The following is a 6,501-nucleotide window of genomic DNA, read 5'->3' on the forward strand; positions in this document are numbered from 1 at the left end:
CCTGCGCTCGCCTCCTTAGCACCAAAGAGGAAACAAGGACGCTGCGCGCGCTGGCGCCCGCCTAGTCTCGGTCGTCATGGCTCACGTCATGAGAACCTCGCGAGGTTTGTCGTGCCTTGATCTCTCCACCCCTCACGAGCCTGCCTGGCGAGGCCGCTCCTGAGGAGGTCTTGCATCGTCCGCCTCGCGAGGCTTGTCCCCTCGCGAGGGTCTTGAGTGCCTTGTTGATGAAGACGGGCCGTACAGGCCTGCTAGACCAGCCACGCCATGGGTCGCAGGCAGGCAAGTCTGGGGACTCCCATTCCCAGGACGCCGACAGTATGTACATCCCACACAGTCGCTCCAAGGAAAACGTTTCCGTTCACAGGTACATCACACACAATTCTTTCTGTTAAATCGTTTGTGATAGCGTTGCCATTGCACACGATATTAATAATTTTATCGTTTGCGTTATTGAATGCATCACACATGGTGCGTAGAAAGAAACTGTGTGGCAAAGGCTGTCCATCACACACACTTTTTATGTGATAAACGTTTGCGCAAGGTGGCCTAACGCAAACAGTTTTCAAGAGAAAGTCGTGTGTGCAGTGGAGATTGATCGCACACGTAGTGGATCCTAGAAACGTTTCTGATCTCCACGTATATCGCAGATATTTCGCTTTCGCAAACCGTGTGCAGTGTAATCCCTATTTAATCCATAATTAATCCAATTAATCCCTAATTTAAAAATCACATGTTATGAACTTGAAAGTAGGCAATCACTTATTTCATATCCAACCATGTTTATTACAAATATAGGTTCAACCACGAATCCATAATTCAATGCACAGGTACATATACTGAAGAACTTCAGAAGCACCAAGTAAAGAATGATGAACCATAGTTGTACTAAGGACTGTAAAGAGAGAGGCAAACGACATTATGGTTGCTGGAGAAGGTGAAGCGGAATGCCCATATTGTGCCCTCCTCCATGCGTAAGGCACGCACGACTCTAGGCCAACCCCTTGTGATGGCTACCCGTCCATCCTTCACTGTCTTCATTAGGACTTCTCGATGCTCATTGTAGTCAGGATGAAATACTTTAACCTTCATTGCGTGTCCACCAATCATGTACTTTGCGAGGTAATCTTGAGTGAACTGCTTCGGGAACCACTGGGAACGAAAAAGATTCAGACATTGTTGTCTAACAACTCATTATGGGCAGTAAAAAGAGAAGGGTGCGGAGTTTGTAGTTACCATCCTACAGCTCACTGTTATGTTGGATAGAGCATAAACAAATAATTTGCTTGCCACAGTTCATATCTTTTTGCTAATAATCCTTATCAGTTTCATCACTTGATGCTTGTTCATCAATATCTGTGCATTGCCAAGGGCATATGTACCTACAAGCAACAAGTCAATATTAGAAGCTAACTAGTGTCCAGGCCTGGATCTATATGCACTACATTATGGAACGACGGGGGGAGTACAAGCCGAGGGATGAAGCTAATCTCGGCGGAAAATGGTGGCCACTCCCGTTGTTGTCCTGCATAAGTAGTGGAAAGGCATGATAAGTACAGCAATCTTAACATCAAACAAATATAGCAAAGGTAAACAACATCATCTCCAAATGATAGCTTGAATGTGTTGGTTTCAGCATGCTGTTAAACAGATATAAAATGGAAGGCAATGTTACCGACAGCAGGCTTAATAGCCATCAAAAATTGCAATTCAAACTGGTATTTGTTGAAAATGAATAGAACGTAGGTAATGCTTAAACATCACACTGGATAAATGTGTAAAACCGAAATAAAGGGCATGTGTTAACTACACCAGGCGTAACTAGAACCAAATATAGTCGTTCAAACTGGTATTGATGTAATCGAGCGGCACAGTTCCAACTTGCACATAATGAACCACACATTGTGAATGACTGAAATAAACAAGGCATAAATGACCAGTATAACAACCAAATATAGCCATTGAAAATTGGACAGTGTCTCACTTCAACCAACCTAACAAGCAAATACAGATAAACATGGCATATGCTTGAAAACTGGACAAATGCTCACTGCAACCAACCTAACAAGCAGATAAAGATAAACAAGGCATCCGCTTGATAACTGGAGAAATGCTAAAAAAAGCAACCTAACAACCAAATACAGATAAACAAGGCATCTGCTTGATAACTGGACAAATGCTTAAAAAAGCAACCTAACAACCAAATACAGATAAACAAGGCATCTGCTTGATAACTCGACAAATACTCACTGCAACCAAACTAAGAACCAAATACAGATAAACAAGGCATCTGCTCGATAACTAAAAAATGCTCACTCAACCAACCCAACAACCAAATACAGATAAACAAGGCATCTACTCACTATAAACAACCAAATATAGCCATTCGTGAAACTAAAGTGGACAATTCATACTTAAACATCACATAGACCTATTGAACAATACATTTTTGCATAACTGAAATAATTAAACACGACACAGTTAAAGCACCGCACGACAAATGCTACTACAACAAAGGGTACGGGTTGGCAAGCTAGAAAATGTAATATTTGCTGATAGAATGTTGCCTCACATTTCATGGAGAGGATCCTTCCAGTTGGAAGAGCACAGACCCATGGTGCGCTCTCTGATGTCACAGATGGGCTGTTTCACCTTGGAAGAACCTTCGTGGGTGCCCTCCTCGTGGTAGTGGTCGGTGAGATCTGACTTGGCAATTGAGGATCCCAAGCCGCCGCCGTAGAACGTGTCCTTCAGAAGTGACAAAATGGGCTCGATGGCGTATAAAGCTCGCAAATCTTGACCGCTTGGCGGAGGAGATCAGCGGCAGGGCCGTCGAAGAGATCGACGGTGGTTGAACCAGAGGGGTTGGGGATGGACCACTTAACCTGTGACATGGCCCGGTGAAGCCGTTGGTGTGGACGAGCTTGATGTCGTAGCCAGCTTTCCCGAGATACAGTAATACGCTAGCCCGCTGACATGAAGCCTTCGGCATGGCAACGTAGTCAACGTCTTCGCCGGCTTCCACGGTGACGTGTTGCTCTGGGATCGACAGGTCGGGGCGAATGGCGGTCACCTCGCTAACGTCCGCCGGAGAGGCCATGATAAACCTCTTCTTGGCCGAACGCTCGCCGGGCTCCCCGGGACACGTGGTCGAGCTTAGGCTGCGACATTCTGGAGCAGGGGATGTGGATCTGGCGGGGAGGGACACCGCATGCCTCATCTAAAAACTCAAGGGAGTGGGGCGACGGTATGGGAATCGCTGGATAACCTGAACTTTATTATCTAAGCTAGGAGGAACGGCCAGACCTGCAGGGTTGGCGGCGGCGCTGGCGGCAGCCGTGAGCTAGGGTTCGAAGGGGGGAGGGGGCAGGTGGGGGACTGTGGAGGGGGGGGTGGTGTTTGATGATACGCCGTGGCTACTAAAATTTTTAGTAATGGTGGGTGGAGATGGTGGTGGACGAGGGAGGGCGACAGTTCAAATGCCTCGGCTGCTAAAATTTTACTATAAGGTCAGTGCTAGAGGAGTGTGGGCAACGGTTGAAGTATGGCGGCTACTAAAATTTGGGTAAAGGAATTGATGCGGGGCGGGAGTGCCCAAGATCGCGCACGGTCCAATAACAATATGCGTGTATGATAATAAGGAAAAGTGGCGCGGGAACGCTCAAGGCGGGTAGTTTGTTTTTTATATTTCTAGCTAGTTGGTTTATCGCACACGGTTCGTCCTGATTTCCAAATAAACTTACCCGCCTTTACCTTCCACAGGTGGTGGTTTTACAGCGCACTTGCATCGCACACGGTTAAGCCAGTACCTCCACCCTTTGCTCGCGCTTGCGTGGTCGTGGTGATTTCAGCGCACTTGCATCGGACACGGTTGAGCCAGTACCTCCACCCTTTGCTCGCGCTTGCGCGGTCATGGTGATTTTAGCTCACTTGCATCGCACACGGTTTAGCCAGTACCTCCACCTTAATTTGCTCGTGGTTGCGCGGTCGTGGTGATTCACATCGCACTTGTATCGCACATGGTTTAGATATTATACCCCGTGTCCGTTGAGGATCATCAGAGTCTTTGCAGCAAAAAATAACGTTAGGGAGGGTCAAAAGATAGCCACACTAGCATGTGGCCCAAATATATATGAGTGAAAAGGGTGGTATGTGATGTTCAAAATTCCAATGCACAATTTTGACCCCGTGGGCCCACAGTTGGGCACGTCATTGAAGATTGATGAGAGGGGCCAGAAGTCAAGAACCACCTGGAAGTAGCCAAATATATGTACAAATATTGGGGATGTTTAAAACTTTAAATACACAATGCATAACTTTGGTGGCACCTGCCTCGCAAACCCGAAAGCACCCTAACAACCACCTTGCTAGGATATATATAATGACATAATGTCGTACCTAGCTAGGATGCTTGGCCCACCACCTCCCACTTCGTGTCAGCGGGGCGGATGCACGTAATGATCGATAATTTGGTCATACATGCATGTCGCCATGACCTACCATAAGACGGACAAATGAATCTTTCGTTTGGTCAAATGACAGTTGTTATTGTCGATAAACCGCTTGGGCCAATAGATTGAACCATCATAAACATCGCACGAGAGGGACCACAAAACCAGTACCTCTTGCATGCGGCCCAAAATGATGTACATTGGGAAGGGGTGATGTGTGATTTCAATATAGAATAATGTACAATTTTGATGTGGTGCCTACCTCTCGATACAGACAACAACCATGAAGGCAAGGTAGTTAAGGACGAGATACATACGCAGGGTTTGATGTAGGTCGAACCCAGCAATCCGAGCATCTGGGAGGGAATCCTGACAACGCATGAGCTCGAGCTTTGGTTGACCGACATTTGACGGTGACCGGCCCTAACGTGAACTAGGAGGAATCCAATCAAGTCCAACACATACCCCTCATTATCGGTCAAAGGGATGATATATATACACTTGGGTAGCCCACAGATATCCGTGTCGTCACAAAAAACCACACAAGGGAGATGTGGTCGATCAGAAGACCCCATATACACTGCATGCAGCCCGAAAATATGTATGGGTATGATGGTGTATGATGTGTTTAAATCCCGAATGCACAACTTCGATGGGCCACGGCAAGTACATTACAAACCGAATACCGTACCCGACTCGAAGCCTGGTTCAATACCTATGATGTCAGTTTCCCAACTTCGAGGCGGCACCGGGGGGGGGGGGGTCGTCCCACGCAGGCGCTCAAACTTTATTTTGTCTAGCATGGGACACATCTATATATATCTATACATCTATACACATATATAGTGTGCGAATAACTATGAAAGTTGCTCGTTGGATGAAGCCAATCCGGCGGTACAGAGATGGCAAATCCGAGCACTACTGGCTGTTGGATATCATCTACATTCCACCAGACTCTGCCACATGTACAATCTAGAAGACTGCATGGTTCAACTTAAGCATAATGCGCAAACCTCAAAACATAAGCGCTTCTCCTTTGTTCTCTAGAATCTTCCATATCTTAATTGCCCAAACCTTTTTTCTAAATGAATTGTCACTTTTTGTTTTTACCTTTACAATGCACAATTACATGAATCTTAAAATAGTTTTTTACAAAACTAATTGATTTTGGATGAGATGAACTATAAGTATTAAACGAACATCTACATCATGCATATCTGGGAGAAGAGGCGGGAAACCGATGAGAGGAGTGGCAAGAAACGGTAGCCTGTTTTGAATGAAAACCTAGTAGAGAAGGAAGTGTGAGCTACACGACGCATGCGCACAATGCTTACCCATGTACTGCATGTGATGTCGAAAGGGCTCAGGGTTGCCGTTCGATCTAGGAGCATCCAACGGTGCACACGTACGATCTGTGGGTTTGGGTTCTGGCCAGTCAGAACGCAGGACTCAGATCGCGCGTGCAGCGGGGGGGGGGGATATCTTATGGAAACCAACATTCGGTGGAAACCGGTGAAAACCACGAGAAAAAGATGTTTTGAAGTTTCAGAAAAATGCGGGATGTTAACAGGATGATGTTTTATTGGCACACAAAATTTCAAGTTGAAACACATTAAGAGATGTGAGCAATGAAAAAGACAAAATTAGTGTTGAATAGTGCCGAATAGTAATGTCACTATTCAGGGCGGAATTGTCTTTTTCATAGCTCACATCTCGTAATGTTTTTCAACTTGAAATTTTGTGTCGCAATAAAACATCACCTTCTTAACATCCCACATTTTTTTAGATTTTTATGAAACTTTAAAATATGGTTTCCATGAAGTTTTCATTGAATATCGGCTTTCGTGAGTGAACCGTGTGCTATTTGAAAACATTTCGTGAGAAGAATCTTGGTTTTTAAATCCCCGTAAATCCAAAACTAAGCTGAAAATCGTGAAACCTGCCATGGTGTCACGACATCGCACTTATATGTCGAGGAATTTTTTTCGTCCATTGTGGCGCAAGTTTTATTACAAGCCTCTTACAAACCGGAGCTTCTCTCAAAGAAGCC

Source organism: Triticum aestivum, chromosome 6D, assembly GCF_018294505.1.
Source record: "Triticum aestivum cultivar Chinese Spring chromosome 6D, IWGSC CS RefSeq v2.1, whole genome shotgun sequence".
NCBI classification, from domain to species: Eukaryota; Viridiplantae; Streptophyta; class Magnoliopsida; order Poales; family Poaceae; genus Triticum; species Triticum aestivum.